We start from the raw sequence: 16,739 nt of genomic DNA, 5'->3' as shown, positions 1-16,739 counted from the left end.
TTAGGCGCCTAATAAGATATCACTTAGGATTTTAAGTAATATGAACTTCTGTTTTGGGGTGGTTATTGTGAGTTACTGTCCTATAATAAAGCTTTAACTCAGTATTAGGACCATTAAGGTAGTGCAGGATATCGTTTAGTGCTTTCAAGGCATAGTTATATCATGCATACCCTTGTTCTCAAAAGGGATCCACTATAATGTTTTGTTATTCTAGAGTAAACTGTAATCGTCCAACTATTTTATTTTCCTCTATTGGTCGAGGATGACTGTGAGGATCTGTCTCTCCAATGAATCAATCTCTGTGCTCCGTCACTCTGGATAGGGCATGGCCGTCCAACTCTTTACTCCACTGATTAAGGTAGAGAAAAGCTGCAAGGACCTGATTCTCAAAAGAGTCCAACTCAGTACTATGTTACTCGTGCCAGAACAGGGTCCCGACTAGCTCAATACCCTACTAATTAAGGCAGAACAGAACTATATAGACCAAAACCTAAGTAGGGTCCATTTTAGTGCTATATACTCATGGCAAAGTAGGGCCCCGACTAGTTTTTTACCCTGCCAATTACGATAGAGAAGACCCACGTAAGCCCAAGTCCAGGTAGGATCCATCTTTAGTGTTATTGTATTCATAACAAAGTAAGGCCTCGACCAGCTTCATACCCTTCCAATTATAGCAGAGAAGACCCACGTAGGCTCGGATTCAGGTAGGATCCATCTTTAGTGCTATTGTACTCGTGCTAGAGTAGGACCCCAATTAACTTCTTACCCTGCCAATTACTGTAGAGAAGACCCATGTAGGTCTGAATCCAAGTGGGATCCATCTTCAGTGCTATATTACTCCTGATAGAGTAAGGAACCGACTAGATCCATACCTTGTCAATTAAGATAGAACAAAACCACGTAAGCCTGGACCCAAGTGGGATCCAATTCGACTATTTCCGCGCGCAGGTTATTAGCAATCAAATGAGTTTTCTTTTATTGATAGTATCTTTTGAGATTACAAGTATTCCATGATCTTGGCAGCTCTTGACTGGTCATTGTTACTAAGTAGTATATTCATTTCTGACCCACTTTTGCCACTCTGTATGGCCTTTTTCAATTTGGACCTAGTTTTTCACTATTCTAGAACACTTTGCACTACACTAAGTTCCCTTATTTGAATTACCTATGATGGACTCTTTTACTGAAGTAATTCTACAACTTCTGATGATAACTTTTTAGCCTTATTAGTGTTGCTTCTTATTTTTGTTCCAGTAAATCTAACTCTACGATTATTTGCTGGTTATTCTGGTCAGTTTGCATTACTTTTGATCTTACTGTCAGGAAGTTGTTCTCTGTTGGTATCACTACCTCTATTTCATAGGCCATAGTGAATGGAGAGGTCCATATAGAAGTCTTATCCGTTGTCTTGTAGACCTATAATACTCCGTGCAGGACCACTGTCCATCTATTCTTCGCTTCTCCTAACCACTTTTTGAGCATTTTTGTCAACACTTTGTTCGTGACTTTAGCTGGCCCATTGTCCCGCGAATACTGTGGTGTGGAGAATAACTATGTTATCCCATGTTCTTTACAAAAAAATTTTATCTGCTCTTCTACGAATTGCCTCCTATTATTTGAGACTATTGTATGTAGCAAACCAAATCGACATATTATATTCTCCCATATGAACTTTTACACTTCTTATTGGCGAATTCTGGTTAGAGGGAGTGCCCCTGCCCACTTTGTGAAATAATCTATTGCCACTAATAAGAAAGTTAGGTTACTTGGTGCCCTGGGCAGAGACCTACCAGATCAATCCCCCATTGTGCGAACGATTATGGGTTGATTAAGGAATTGAGTTATTTTACTGGCTGTCGGATAATCCTTCATGGCTGTGGTAATTTTCACAATGTACATGCAGAGTTACGTCTCCTTATCTTTTGGAGACTCTATGACTTCTTTTTGAACTTTATCTTTCTCTAGGACTTTTTCTCCCTTATCAATAGGTTGGACCTTATTGTCCACTTTCTTTCTCGAATGCAAGGTGTAGATAGCCTAGACTGAGTCTTGTGAAGCTCCAGAATGGCTTCCTACTTCGTATTGACATTTCGATCCGTTTGGAATCAAAAGTTGACCTGTAGGATTTAGGATAGTCTGACTAGAAAATTGACTTTTCTCTCTTCCACTCAAGGAGAGAGCTAACTGCCCCAACTGAACTTCCATCTTAGCTATGGATTGCGCAATACTTTATGAGCCAAGGATCTTGCCCCTAAGTAATTCCCGCAATCTCCTTCGTGGATCTCGCTCAACACTTTCTCTACTTCTTCTGACATTAGGAAGCGCAGGAGTGGTCCCCCTATAAACTTTCTGTACAACTTCCCATATAGGATTGTGTACCTATCTGCCATACTCTTCACACGTCTTGCCTCTTTTGGATCATCAGACAATAATCCTAATTGTAGGAAAACTAAGATTGGACTCATCTACCCTAGATTTCTATCTGTTGCTACTATATTGACCGGCTCTAGTTCGTCTATTGCAAGCTTTTCTTGGTAGCCAAGTGGTAGTTCTCTCTTATCTTGCCCTGCCAGCATTGAGGCTATGAAGGCTAATGCATCTACATGTCTATTGTCTATTGTTGGTATGTGCTCAACTTTCACTTCTCCAGCTTGATGCATGGAAGATATAATTTTCTCTAAATAGAGCTAGATTCTAGGATCTCGTGCCTTAAATGTTTCGTTTACATGGTTAACTACTAGTTGCGAGTCACTGTATACTGTAACTTCTACTATCCTCAGCCCTGCCAATGAATTAAGGCCGAACATCATTGCTTCATACCCTGCTTCGTTGTTTGATGCTTTGAATCCAAGCCTGGTTGTCTTTTCTATCTTAGATCCATCAGGAGTTATTAGCCCTACCCCTATTCCAGATCCTTCTAGATTTGATGATCCATCTACGTAGACATCCCATCTTAGATGATCTCATCCCTTGCCCATTTTTCACATTTTCCAGCTCTTTAACTAGTAGATCCTCTTTTTCTTCTACTGGAAAATCTGCCAAGAAATAAAATATTGCTTTACCTTTTAGCAAAACCTTAGGCTTGTATTCAAGCTCAAATATGTTAAACTATACAACCCATTTTTCTATTATGGCTGATCCCTCCGTCTTCATATGGACAAACTTCAAAGGGTATTCTGTGATGACTTGTACTTAGTGCGCTTGGAAGTATAGCCTCAATTGTGAAGCTGTGTAAGCCAAAGTTAGTCCCATCTTCTTGATTCTAGAGTACCACATTTCTTTGTCGGTGTTGTTCCTGCTCTGACCAAGATTGAGCTAAGTATGTACTTAGAAATTGCCAAGTACAGTCCAAGTTCTTCCCTAGGTTCTGGTTTAGAGAATATAGGTAGTCGTCCCAAGTATTTCTTCAGTTCTGTGAATGCACGTTCACATTCATCTATCCATTCAAATTTGGAGTTCTTCCGCATTAACTGGTACAGAGGCCAACATTTATCTAAAGACTTGGATATGAATCTGTTAAGAGGTATTATCCTTCCTGCCAAATTCTGAACTAGCTTCTGCATTCTTGGTAAGGGCATTTCTAATAGTGCTATGATCTGATCTAGGTTAGTCTTTATCCCTCTCTTCATGACCAGATAGCCTCGAAACTTCTCTGAAGTTAATGCAAAAATGTATTTGAAAGCGCTCTCGATCCGCGGGGGTGTACGGATCTACTTTTGACTTTAAGGTTTGGGAGTCGCCACCTAGTTATTACGGTCTAGGAATCGAACACTGACTCGAAAAAGATAAACAAACAACTAATCTACTAAAAAATATTGAGTCCGGGGATCACATTACGGGGTTGGAGGGTGTGAGGCACCAACCCCGCCTGGCAAACGCCAGTCTCTAGTAATTTCCAAAAACGATTACATTGCTAAAAAAACCTAAATAATAATAATAATAATAAATATAAATATTTACCTTTGCAACGCAACGATTTTGTTCCCTCAGATCTGATAGAACAGTTCCTCCTATAGTACTCCTCGCTTCGTTTTGTTACCGGATTCGCTTCAGACCTCCAAGACGAAGTACCTCCTTTTTATATCTGAATATTTCTGATTTGTTTGTGGATTTCTAGGTGTTTTTGAAGAATTTCTAGGTGTTTTTTGAGCTAAAGTTAAGGTATGGATGTTAGGTAAGGAGTTGGGGCTTCAAAATTAGGGTTTATGGGAGGGTAGGGAAGCTTTTTGACCTACTTTTCTTAGGGTTTATTTTTTGATACGAAAATAAGTTGTAGAGATTCTTATTTATAGATTTTTTAAAGTATTTTTTAGACAGAGTTAGTATTTAATTATAATTATTTAAGATTGAGTTAGTGTTTAATTAGAATAATTTTTAAATAGAGTTAGTGGTTAATTATAATTACATTAAATAGTTTTATAGTTTAATTATAATTCTATTAGATAGTTTTAGAGTTTAATTAGAATTCTATTAGGGTTTTGACTTAAGTCTCACTTGATTGACTATAATTTAGGGTTTTGACTTAAGTATTACTTGATTGACTAGAATTTAGGGCTTTGACTTAAGTCTCACTTGATTGACTTGACTTTAGGATTTTGACTTAAGTCTTACTTGATTAACTTGACTTTAGGATTTTGACTTAAATCTTTCTTGATTGACTTGACTTTAGGATTTGGACTTAAGTCTTACTTGATTGACTTGAATTTTAATTAGGATTTCACTTTACATTAATTAATGTTTTAATTATTAATTTCAGAATTTTTAATTACTAAAATTGTAAAATTATCATTTTACCCTCGAAAAGGATTTTTTGCATTTTAAGTCGTTTTTTAATGTTTCAGGATGTTTTGGAATCGATTTTTCGTAAGGAATTCAATGGGAATATTGGTTTTGTCATTTATGAAATTTTTTGTGCGAAATGGTCGTAAACTTTATGAGGGACATTTTCATAATTTTATCGAATTCTGCGAAAATTGACGAAATGATTTATTTGGTTTCGATTTGTTGTTTTATGTGTTTGAAAGGGTTTTCCTAAGCATAATGTATGCTCTAGGGATGTTTTGAGGTTAGGGGTATTTTGGTTATTTGATCATTTTTAGTGATTTTTATCGTGAAGTTTCTTTTTGTCTGAAAAATGATGATTTCTATGTTTTTGGTGTTATATTTTCCTAGCATAGTGTGATTTCTACAATTTTGTTAGTTTGAGATACTTAATCCGAATTTCTAATACTTATCTAGCAACAAAATATAGCAATGAAATAATCATCCTTCATTGGGAACCGTTGCAATCAGATTGACGAGTTGATTAATCAGGCAAGTGAAAAAATGGGGTGTCTACAGATGCTCCTCTTTGACAGAGGGTTGAAGCAAAATAGATAGCAAATCTATTTTGGTAGATAGTGCGAAATTCGAATGCCAAAGCTAGTGACAGTTCATTTTGTAGCCTGATTTAGCAATTCGTCAAAATATTCGGATCCTTGAAGATAAAACTCTCCTAGAACTAGAAAGTTGTTAGGTCCTTGAGCGCGACCTCTCACTAACTGTGTCAGATCCTTGAATTTTAGAAAATTCTCCTTGAATAATGTGTGCAATTGTGTACTCGAAATTTGAGATAAATCTCATAGATGATCTGAGATAAATCTCATAGATGGTCTGAGCTAGATCTGAGCATAAATTAAGTAAAATCTGAACATAAAACTAAGCATAAAATTGAGCATAATTCTGAGAAAACCCTCGGCTGTATCTGAGCATAATTCCGAGAAAGCCCTTAGCGGCATCTGAGCATAATTCTGAGAAAGCCCTTGGCGGAATTTGAACAAAATTCTGAGAAAATCCTCGGCGGCATCTGAGCAAAATCCAAGATAACTCTTGGTGGCAACTGAGCAAAATCCAAGCTAACCTTTGGCGGCAACTGAGCAAAATCCAAGCTAACTTTTGGCTGCAACTGAGTAAAATCCAAGCTAACCATTGGCGGTAACTGAGCAAAATCCAAGTTAACCCTTGGCGGTAACTGGGCAAAATCCAAGCTAACCCTTGGCAGCAACTGGGCAAAATTCAAGCTAACCCTTAGCGGCAACTGAGCAATATCCAAGATAACCCTTGGCGGCAACTGATCAAAATCCAAGTTAACCCTTGGTGGCAACTGGGCAAAATCCAAGTTAACCCTTGGTGGCAACATAATTTGAGAAAGAGTGGACAATTCTAGAAAAGAATGAATGGATCTAGGAATTTTACTTTACCTACTCGGGGCGAAAGAGTACTGAATTTTATATATATATATATATATATTTAAAGCAAAATATGATATCAGAAACGCTTTTGTTTGAACTTTAAGATTTTATCCAAAAGTTTTATGAATTTAAAACCTGATTTTTATTTCTTTTGAACCTCAAGGGTTTTCGAAAAATTATTATCAAGAGGGTAACCTTAAGTTTGGGATTCCTTTTATCTTTTAGGATTAACATTGCTCAACCTTAAAAGTAAAATGCTGCTAGTTTGACAAGAAACATGGCATTGGAGATAATTGAACACATCATGCAAAAAAAAATGCCCCTAGTATAAGGGGGAAACTACATATCAAAGAAGAAAGAAGGTGCCCCTTGTCTGAAGATTTGAAATATTTGATTACCATAAGCACAATAAAGATCCAACTTTTAATTTTGATTAATTTTATTGAAGATTTTGAGTCAGGCTTAAGAGAACAAAATATTTTCTTTTGAGACTCATCATAGAATTCACCATTCTCTCCCTTGGTTCACTTGGGGAAGTAAAAATTTTTAGATCGATCATAGACAAGATACTTGTGACTTCTAAGTCTGTGCCTGGTTTAAGTTAAGTATTGAACTTGATTATTCGGACTTCTGATGTTTCAGCTCGGATCGCTCTTAGCTTTTAAACTCCTCGGAGATTTTTTTTTTATTTTTCTTTGTTACTCTAACTTTTGCCTAGATTGCCCTTTCAGATTTTCAAACTAACGAGCTTTTTTCTTTTTTTTCTTTGCTCTGATTGTTGCCAAGACCGTCCTTTCTGATTTTCAACCTTGCGAGCTTGCCTAATTTTTGCCTAAATCGCCCTTTTGGGGTTTTCAACCTAGTAAGTTTTATTCTTTTTTTTTGTTTCTTTTTCTTCTGAACTTCTAGAGTTACTATCTGGTCATACTTTGCTACCTTCGTTGGCTTTTTCACACGGTACTTAGGAGGACTTTTATAGGTAGGCTTAGGACTGGGTATAAAAAGAAAAGGAATTCTAAGGCTCAAAAATCCGAATGCCCCTTGTGTGGCATTTTTCTATTTTTCTTTGAATTTTTTTTCACTTTGACAATTTTTTTTTATATTTAAATTTTTTATTTTGATGTGGTCGGGCCTGAAGTAATTTCTCAAGTTGCCTACATACCCCAGAATTTTGGGATCAGACCAAAACGTAGTTCGAATTTTTCCCTCCCTTAGGTTGGGTGATCAGGTAGAGAACGAAAAATGTATTTTCCTTTAGAAAAAGCTGCAAAGGGGTTGAGAAATGAAATATTGAACTGGGTAATAGGAGAATTGATTCAGCCAAAGATGGCCTCCTTAGATGTAGTACCGTTTGATTTGGTCAAGGTTGATTGGGTTTGGTAATTCAATTCCATTATGATCTTGAAGTCTGACATCTTTTCTTGGTAATATTTCCTTGATGATGAACGGACCTCCCCAATTTGGTTTGAACTTTCCTCTAGGGTCAAAGATAGGTGCCCAATTCTCTTTGAGTACTAAATCCCCGACTTGTAAGTGACGGGCGTTGTTCTTTTTGTCAAATGCATGGACAACTCTTCTCTGATAAGTCTGCACGTGGTACATAGCTCTTAGTCATTTTTCTTCGATCAAATTTCATTATTCATACCGTTGACGAACCCAATCTGCTTCTGGTAACTGACTTTCCAACAAGACCCTGAGAGATGGAATTTCTATTTCGATTAGTAAGACTGCTTCCATGCCATATATTAAGGAGTAAGGAGTAGCTCCCGTAGAGGATCGAATTGAAGTTCCATATGCCCATAGTGCAAATGACAGTTTTTCTGACCAATCTCGATGTGATTAACACATTTTCCTGATGATGGTCTTAAGATTCTTATTAGCTGATTCGACTGCTCCATTGGTTTGAGGACGGTAAAGAGATGATTTGTGATGCGTAATTTTAAACTTTGAACATAGTATAATAACCTCAGCTTTGAAGTGTGACCTATTATCAGAAATCAGTTCCGAAGGTACCCCGTATCGATTGATGATGTTCGTTTGGATAAACTTTGCAACTCGAGATGCAGTGAGGACAACATAAGAGGTAGCTTTGACCCACTTAGTAAAATAATCGATAGCAACTAAAATGTATTCATTCCTGTTTGATGCCTTAGGCGATATTTTACCAATAATGACAATTCCCCAAATTGAGAATGGCCTCGGTGAAGTCAGACCAACTAATTGAGAAGGCGGCACATGTATTAGATTTGCATGTATTTGGCATTTGTGGTAGGTCTTGACCATGTGATGACAATCTGTTTCCATTGTGGGCCAGTAATACCCTTGTCTCATAATTTTCCTGGCCAACATTTTCCCACTCATGTGAGGACCACAGTCTCCTGAATGTAGTTCAACCATTATTTGTTTAGCTTGATCTTCATCAACACATGACAAATGAATCCCAACTTAAGACCTTTTGTATAAACTTCCTGCGCACAAGATGAATTGAGATACCAATCTTAGTAGGATTTGTCGTTCCTTCCTCGATGCTTATTCCAGGAATTCTTATTTTTTCAATACTCTTTTGACATATGTATACCACGACTTTCCATCAGGTAGTCAAGTAGTAATGTTGATCTGATGGTAATATGCAGGTTTGTCTTTGACTTCGATGGTAATCGGCCTCAATTCCATGCTAGGGAACAAATGGATCATAGAAGAGAGAGTGGCTAACGCGTCAGCAAATCTAGTATCTTTCCTTGACAGATGTTGGAATAGGATAGCTTTAAACTTACTCACTAAATTTAACAGATACTCATGATAAGGCTTCAACTTTTCATCCCTAGTCTTTCATTCTTCCAATGACTGATGTATAATCAAAGCTGAATCCCCGAATACTTCAATTTCTGTAATGCCCAGATTCAAAGCAGCTTCAAGTCCAGCGATGCATGCCTCATATTCGGTTGTGTTATTGGTGTTAGAAAAAGGCTAATTTAATAGCGATAGGAATGTGGCATCCTTCAGGAGAAAATAGAACTGCTCCTATTCCATACCCATTCTGATTAGTGGTCCCATCAAAGTATAACTGCCATGTTTGATTCTGCGGTTCTTCTTCAACATGCAAGATATTCTCATCTGGGAACTGATCAAAAGGCCGTGTTCCTTCTACTACCGGGTGATCTGCCAAGTATTTTGCCACAACTCTTCTCTTGATAGATTTTTGCATAACATGTGTGATGTCAAATTCTGATAACAACAACAACCATCGTGCGGTTCTCCCTGTCAGTGCCAGTTTCTCGAAGAGATATTTGAAAGGATCTATCCAAGATAACAAGATAACTGAATGAGATAACATATAGTGTCGGAGTCTTTGAGTAACCCATACTAGTGCTAAATAAGTTTTTTCGAGGGCCGAATACTTTCGTTCATACTCTAACATCCTTTTATTGATATAGTAGATAACCCTTTCTTTGCGATTACCTTTGTCATACTGTGCAAGCATACATCCCATAGCTTCTTCTGTGACTGATAGATAAAGAAGAAGTGGTTCACTGGTGTAGGTGGAACCAAAATAGATGGGTTCAAGAGATATTCCTTGACTTGATCGAAAGCCTTTTGACATTGTTCATTCCAAACTATTGGTTCATTCTTCTTGAGAAGTTTGAAAATAGGTTCGCAGACATTGGTGAGTTGAGCGATGAATCTGTTGATATACTAGATTCTGCCTAAAAAATCTCGAATCTGCTTTTTAATTTCAGGTGGTGGCATTTCTTGTGGATGGCTTTAATCTTCACAGGGTCTACTTCGATCTCTCTTTGACTGACCACAAATCCGAATAATTTTCTAGAAGTTACTCCGAATACACATTTCTGCGGGTTGAGTCGGAGTTGGTACTTTTGAATCATTGTGAGAAACTTTTCTAACGTAGCAACGTACCCTAATCGTTCTTTAAATTTGACTATAATATCATCTACATAGACTTCAACTTCCTTATGTATCATGTTATGCAGTAAAGTCGTGGTTTCTCTTTTATAGGTGGCTCCAGCATTCTTCAAATCAAAAGGCATAACCTTGTAACAAAAGGTTCCCTACTGTGTGATGAATGACATTTTTTGCATATCCCGAGGATCCATTTTTATCTGATTGTACCTTGAAAAACCATCCATGAAGGATAACAAAGCGTGCCCTGTCGTACTATCTACTAGAATATCTATGTGTGGTAAAGGAAAATTGTCTTTTGAACTCGTTTTATTTAGGTCTGTAAAGTCCACATATATTCTGACTTTGCCATCCTTTTTAGGCATTGGGACGACATTAGCAATCCACTCAAGGTATTCTACTACTTTCAAAAATCCAGCGTTAATCTTCTTTGTAACTTCTTCTTTAATCTTTAGAGTCCATTCCGGCTTCATGCGTCAAAGTTTCTGCTTGATTGGCCTAGCATCAGGATATAATGAAATCCGATGTTGAGCAATATTTGTGCTTACTCCCAGCATATCCTCGTAAGACCACGCGAACACATCTTTGAACTTTCTGAGCAAGTCTACTATCCCCTTGCGTTCATCAGGAGATAAGGTGATCCCAATCCGAATCTCTTGAGGACTTTCTTTTATTCTGAGGTTGATAACCTCTACTTCCTCTATTAGAGGTTGAGCTCGACGTTCATTTTCTAATTCAAGTAATTTGATTATTTCATGGGGAGGTTTTTCGTTAGAAGACTCTCTCTCCAAAGTCAGATTATTAATTAAATTATTATTACGCTCAGGGTAATAAAAAATTTCTTAAATTTCATAAAAAAGAGATGGGGTAACAGGACTTATTGCAGACTTAATAGACTTACTTGATTCAGCAGGAAAAATAGACTCACTAGAAGTAACAGACTCGCTTGATTCAGTAGAAACAACTAACTTACTTGACTCAACAGAAATAAAGGACTCATTAGACACATCAGACTGAACATGACTAATAGGACTGACAGACCCAGTTTTGATGTGTAGCACAAGACTAATTACGTGATAATTCGAGAGACACCGAACAACGGGTTTGATTATAGACTAAGGATTTGGGATCCCCTTCTTAATTGACAACACTAGGACACTGTGATCTTCAATAAATAACTGATCAATATTGAGGGAGTCTAGGTTGAGTTGCTAGTCTTCAGCTTCCTTTTCTTTAGCTTTTGTGCTTGTTTCCTTTTCAGGCCATTCCATGCCAAAGAAGATTTCAAACCCTGGCAGATGAGTGCCTGTGATGTGATCAATGAACGGCTCTGGGAACCCACAATAACGAAAATATTCTCCTTCTTTCATGAAATAGCCATTAAGGATTTTACGATAAGGCTTCATTTTAATCAGATCCATGGTGCGCTGTTGCCTTTTCCCGCTTTGTCTTCCAGTATTGGGTCCAATCTTCCTTAGTAGGCTTATATCCTAGTCCGAATGTGCCGATGACTTCTTTAATCATTGGTGCCTCTTTAATACCTTGTTGCTTGCGACCTAGGCCCATATCAGGAAAAAATCTCATTTTTTTGAACATATCGACCATGCAGCAGTTAGAAGTATTCTCAATAGGAAAATATTCTTTCACTGAGTGATCCCATTGGATTAGGCATATCTTTTCAAATTCAAACCTGCTGAGCTTTACCTCTTGTTGTTCTAGTTGAATTTCAAGTAATGATTCATTCTTGGCTTCGGTACTGTTTACAATCCCCACAATCTTAGCATCTCCATGAAGGGTAATTACTAGTCCATCTTTGATAAATTTAACTTTCTGGTGTAGCATGGAAGGTATGGCTTTGATCTAGTGTAGCCATGGTCTCCCTAATAGTAAATTAAAAGAGTACTGGATATCAATAACCTAAAATTCCACAGGAAATTCAACTATGCCTGTGGATAATCGAAGGTGCAAAATTCTCAGTACATCCCTTTTGGTGTTATCATAGGCCCTAACACCTTGATTAGTGGACTTGAGATCTTCAGCCTTAAACCCAAGGCAGGTAGCAGTCTTTAAAGGGCAAACATTCAGTGCACTCCCATTATCAATCAAAACTAGAGGTACCCTCATCCTGTTACAATCAACTGTGATGTGCAACGGCATAGTGTGGCTTGCTCTTTCTTTTGGGATATCTGAGTTCGAGAAGGATAGGATATTCTCTACATAAGTTGCCCCTACTATATTGGCCAGCTGATCTGGAAAAGTATCGAGTGAAACTTGAGCTGTACTCAACGCTTTGAGAACAGCTTCCCTATGGGCAGTGAAAGCCATGAGGAAACCCCAAACTGAGATATTGGCCCTTGATTTCTTCAATTGCTTGATCATGGAGTCATCTTCTTCAATATTCTCTTTAATGGGATCTATTTATTTTCTTACCAAGATTGCAGGATTGTCAACACGGAGTTTTGGTGGCTTAAAGAATCTTCTCCATGGAGTCATATGTCTAACTTCATTGCACGAGAGGGAGAAAGACTCATCTTCTTCAGTTAACAAGTATGGATCTTCATCTGTCAAGGAGACAAGACTTTTTGGGTTCATTTGAGCCAAAAGATAACTAGTGAATGTGGGGCTACTGTAATGAGGTGGGGATAGACAATCTGTATCATCCGATGTTAGATCAAATGGTTCATAGTTTGTGATGAAAACCTCATCAGTGAAAGTTATCCCTGTAAGGGGGTAACTAGGCAGTTTGACTTGGGTTGGATGGATGAGAGAGACGGGATCGAATAGTAATGGGGTGTGGGAAATCATGTTCATGGTGGAGGTTGATAGGTGGGTAGTGGATTAATGGTGACATTTGACGATGTTGGGCTGGGAATTGTGACCTTTTTGTTGTCAAAAAGATTTTGAATGGTATGACGAAGAGTGATACATCGATCAGTGTGATGGCCAGGGTTTAGATGAAATTTATAGAGCAAGTTAGGGTTGTGTCCGACTGGTAGGGGATTTGGTAAAGGTCGGGGTTGAATCGGAGTAAGCAGTCATTTTTTCAACAATTTTTGCAAAGTTACGGTAAGGGTCATCCCTAAATTGGTAAATTGGCACGGAGTTTGGGGTTGACTTGGATGAGCTTGATTATTGGTCCGGGTTGGTGGTTGAACTGGGGTAACTGAGGTGTTGGCTATGTAAGCATGGTTGATATTGGGTTTGGGAACATAAGGTTTCTTGGACTTGTTATCCGAGGGGTTAGAAAGAACCCTAGAGGCAAACGCATTCTCGAGTTGGCTTCCGGCTTGTAATAGGAATTCAAAGGCAGGAAGATATTGAGCAACCAAGTACTGAGCATATCCTTGTGTAAAGTTTTTCAGGATAATTGCCACTTGTTTCTTTTCTGAAGGTCTATCCCATATTTGGGCAGCCTTGGCTCTCCAACGGCCAATGAAATCAGTAAACGTCTCCCCGTTCTTCTGTTTAGTTGACTCCAAATCCTTTCTTGAAGTTTCAATCTCGGTACTGTACTTATACTGATGCTAAAAAACTTTTGACATTTTTTCCCATGTACCTACTGTAGTTGGGTCTTGAGACATCAACCATCGTAGAGCTGATCCGGATAGAGTCCGCTGAAATAACAACGTCATCTGTTTATCACTGAGCCCCATAGTATGCATGTTAGTAACATACACTTTAAGTTGCGTTTTTGCACAACCTACCCCACTGAACTTATCCATTTCAGGCATTGCAAACTTCTTTAACAAATGAATTCTAGGGATACGATTCAGAGTTTCAATGCCTGTTGTAATTTCATCGATCCCCTTTATACTTTTCAAAGCTGACTTCAATTGAGACATCCTATTGGCTAATACCGGGTTTTCATTGAAATGATCTTCATCTCCGTCAAGTTCAAAAATTTCATGTGCCGTCTCGTTGCATTTTCATCTACTCTTTTTCCTTTCAGATCGTTAAGGGGATTGTCCGTTGATTCTGAAATCTGTTTTAAAACTTCCACTTTACCTTTTATACTGTTGATATCATTGGCAAAGGCTGCCAAAATCTTATAGATCTCTGTAAGCTTAGACTCGGAAGCTATTTCTACCTGTTGTCTTGTGCTGTCTTTCTTTCTAACCGACTAGACTTACGACTCCAATTAGGAGGTGGACGCTTGAGTTTGGATGCAATGATAATCCTATACACCCCATCAAAGGTAAATTTAATCAATTTCAGTGTTACCCCATTGATAACATTTTAATGAGTCATTTTATTGAAGTTTGTACACCAATCCATTAAATAATCCATTCACACAATGATCATTCTAAAGGGAAATAAATGTTTAAAAAGAAAAATAGCTTTATTGAAAATGATTGATAAAGAAACTTTCTCATTAAAACATCTTTCAACAAATTTGACTTAAACTATTTTTTACATGGATGCTTGGTTTTGTCTCGATGGTCATCAGGATTGCTATCAGGCTTGATCCTTTTGGCCTCTAACAACTGGCTTTTTGAATTTTGTTGGTCCGACTAGATACCCTAAGGTGCGTTTGTTAGTACCATATTTTGTCAATTTCAAGTTAGTCGTATGTTGTCATGTTGTAACTACTGGAGGATATTGTTCAAAATGAATGAAGAGACATCATCATGCATTACACCAACGACAAATCCGTAATGTACCAAAACCAATCAAGGACAAGGGACATCATCACCCATGGATCATTAAAACAAGTCATTATCGAAGCATCTCTTGAGTGGTCAAAGTTCATCTAAAAAAACTAGTTCGATTTCAAGGAAAAAGAGGTTGTCGATAGGAGTAGAGGATCCACCGTCAGCCACCAACAGAATAGAGTGGAACTCAAGGTATCGGTGGAAGAAGCTTAACCATATCGGTCCCTCCGACAGAATGGTCATCGATCCCATCGATGGACAACTTATCGGTCCCACCGACATCCACCGACAGAACAAAATGAGAAAATAGTTATCGGTGGCAGAAGTATAGTTCTGCCGGTTCCATTGACAGAATGCTCATCGGTCCCACCGATGACTATTGGAAGTTCCATCGACAGAGCTACCGATAGTGTCCAACAGTAACATTTTCGACCGTTAAGTTTGGTCGGTGCCATCGACGGGATGCAGGTCCCACCGACAGGAAGTCGTTGAGTGTAGTTTCTATAAATTAGAAGCTCTAGGCTTCATTGGTCCTTCGGATCAACAACTTCTTAATTAAGCCCAAGCAAATAAGTAGACTTCAAGAAGGCTTAACAAAGGAAGAAGAATCTTCGGGTGAAGTCGAAACCATGCACATCATGCTACTTCATCTGAGTTGATCAAGTTTCACTAACTTCATCTTTCTAGCAATTACACACTAACATCGAGGTAGGCAAGGAGCCAAAGACGAAGGAAGAAGTGAAGAACCAAAGATTAACAAACTCACCTCATTCATCATAATTGTGAGTTTGTTTGTTTTACTTTAATTTCAAAATACTCTTGTAATAGTCTTCTTGATTTCCTCTTAAAAATCAAGTACTTGATTGAGTTACGGACTCAAGTTAAGTGAAGAAGGTTGCTGAGTTTTCGAAGCATAAAAACTCAGACATTTTGAGTGGATGTGGTTTACTCATTCTTAGGGTTGAAGAATTAACCCGAAATTTTTTTTATGTGCGGTTTAAGGTGAACCATAAACCTCAATTTTAGTAAACACCGAAGAACCATCGATTGGGATTCTCTTGGGAGTAGATGTAGCCACAGTTGCTGAACCACTATAAATTGCGTGTCTTATGCCTCTTTCTAACTTCTTTATCTTCATGCAAATATGAATGTATGTCATGATTAATCACTGCATGCATAAATCCCTTAATCCATGGATGATTTGGTGAATGCTTCAATATAACGAACTCATTAAAAATTCAGCCATATTTAAGTGCTCACATTTAGAAGAATTTTTAATTTATCCTATTCACCCCCCCTCTACGACTAGACATTGTCAAAACCTGTAATTTCAATTGGTATCAGAGCAGGGTTACTCTAGAAAGGTCTAACAACCCTGAGTGATCCGTGGCTTTGCATCATGTCTAGAGCCGATAAATGGTCCTCGGCTCGTCCACCTATGTTTGAAGGTATCAAGTATGCCTTCTGAAAAAATAAGATGATGATATATATCAACTCTCTAAGTAGGGATGTGTGGGACATGATTGAGGAAGGTTGGGAACCTCCCGTTGACATCATCGAGGTAGATGGTGTCACTACCTCTGTTCTGAAACCATCAAGAAAATGGACGGAACAGGATAAAATAGACAATAGCAACAATTACAAGGCTCTTAATGCCATTACTAGTGTCATTTTCGATGATGAGTATCAACGGATATGCACATGTCAGTCGGCCAAGCAAGCATGGAAAATTCTAGAGGCTGCTCACGAAGGCATGAGTATAGTAAAAAAATCTAAACTTTAACTCCTCCGTACTCAATTTGAAAACATTAAAATGTAGGAAAGTGAAACTGTCCAAGAGTTCTATGCACGTCTAAGTGACATTTGTAACTCTATGTTTTATGTAGGGGAGACTGTCCCTCAGGGTAGGATTTGTGCAAAAATCCTAAGATCCTTGCCT

Source organism: Akebia trifoliata, unplaced genomic scaffold, assembly GCF_017979445.1.
Source record: "Akebia trifoliata isolate Shusen 1 unplaced genomic scaffold, ASM1797944v1 Contig01401_ERROPOS500000, whole genome shotgun sequence".
Classification (NCBI taxonomy): Eukaryota; Viridiplantae; Streptophyta; class Magnoliopsida; order Ranunculales; family Lardizabalaceae; genus Akebia; species Akebia trifoliata.
The sequence above is the reverse complement of the archived record's forward strand: the minus strand, read 5'-3'. Positions refer to the sequence as shown.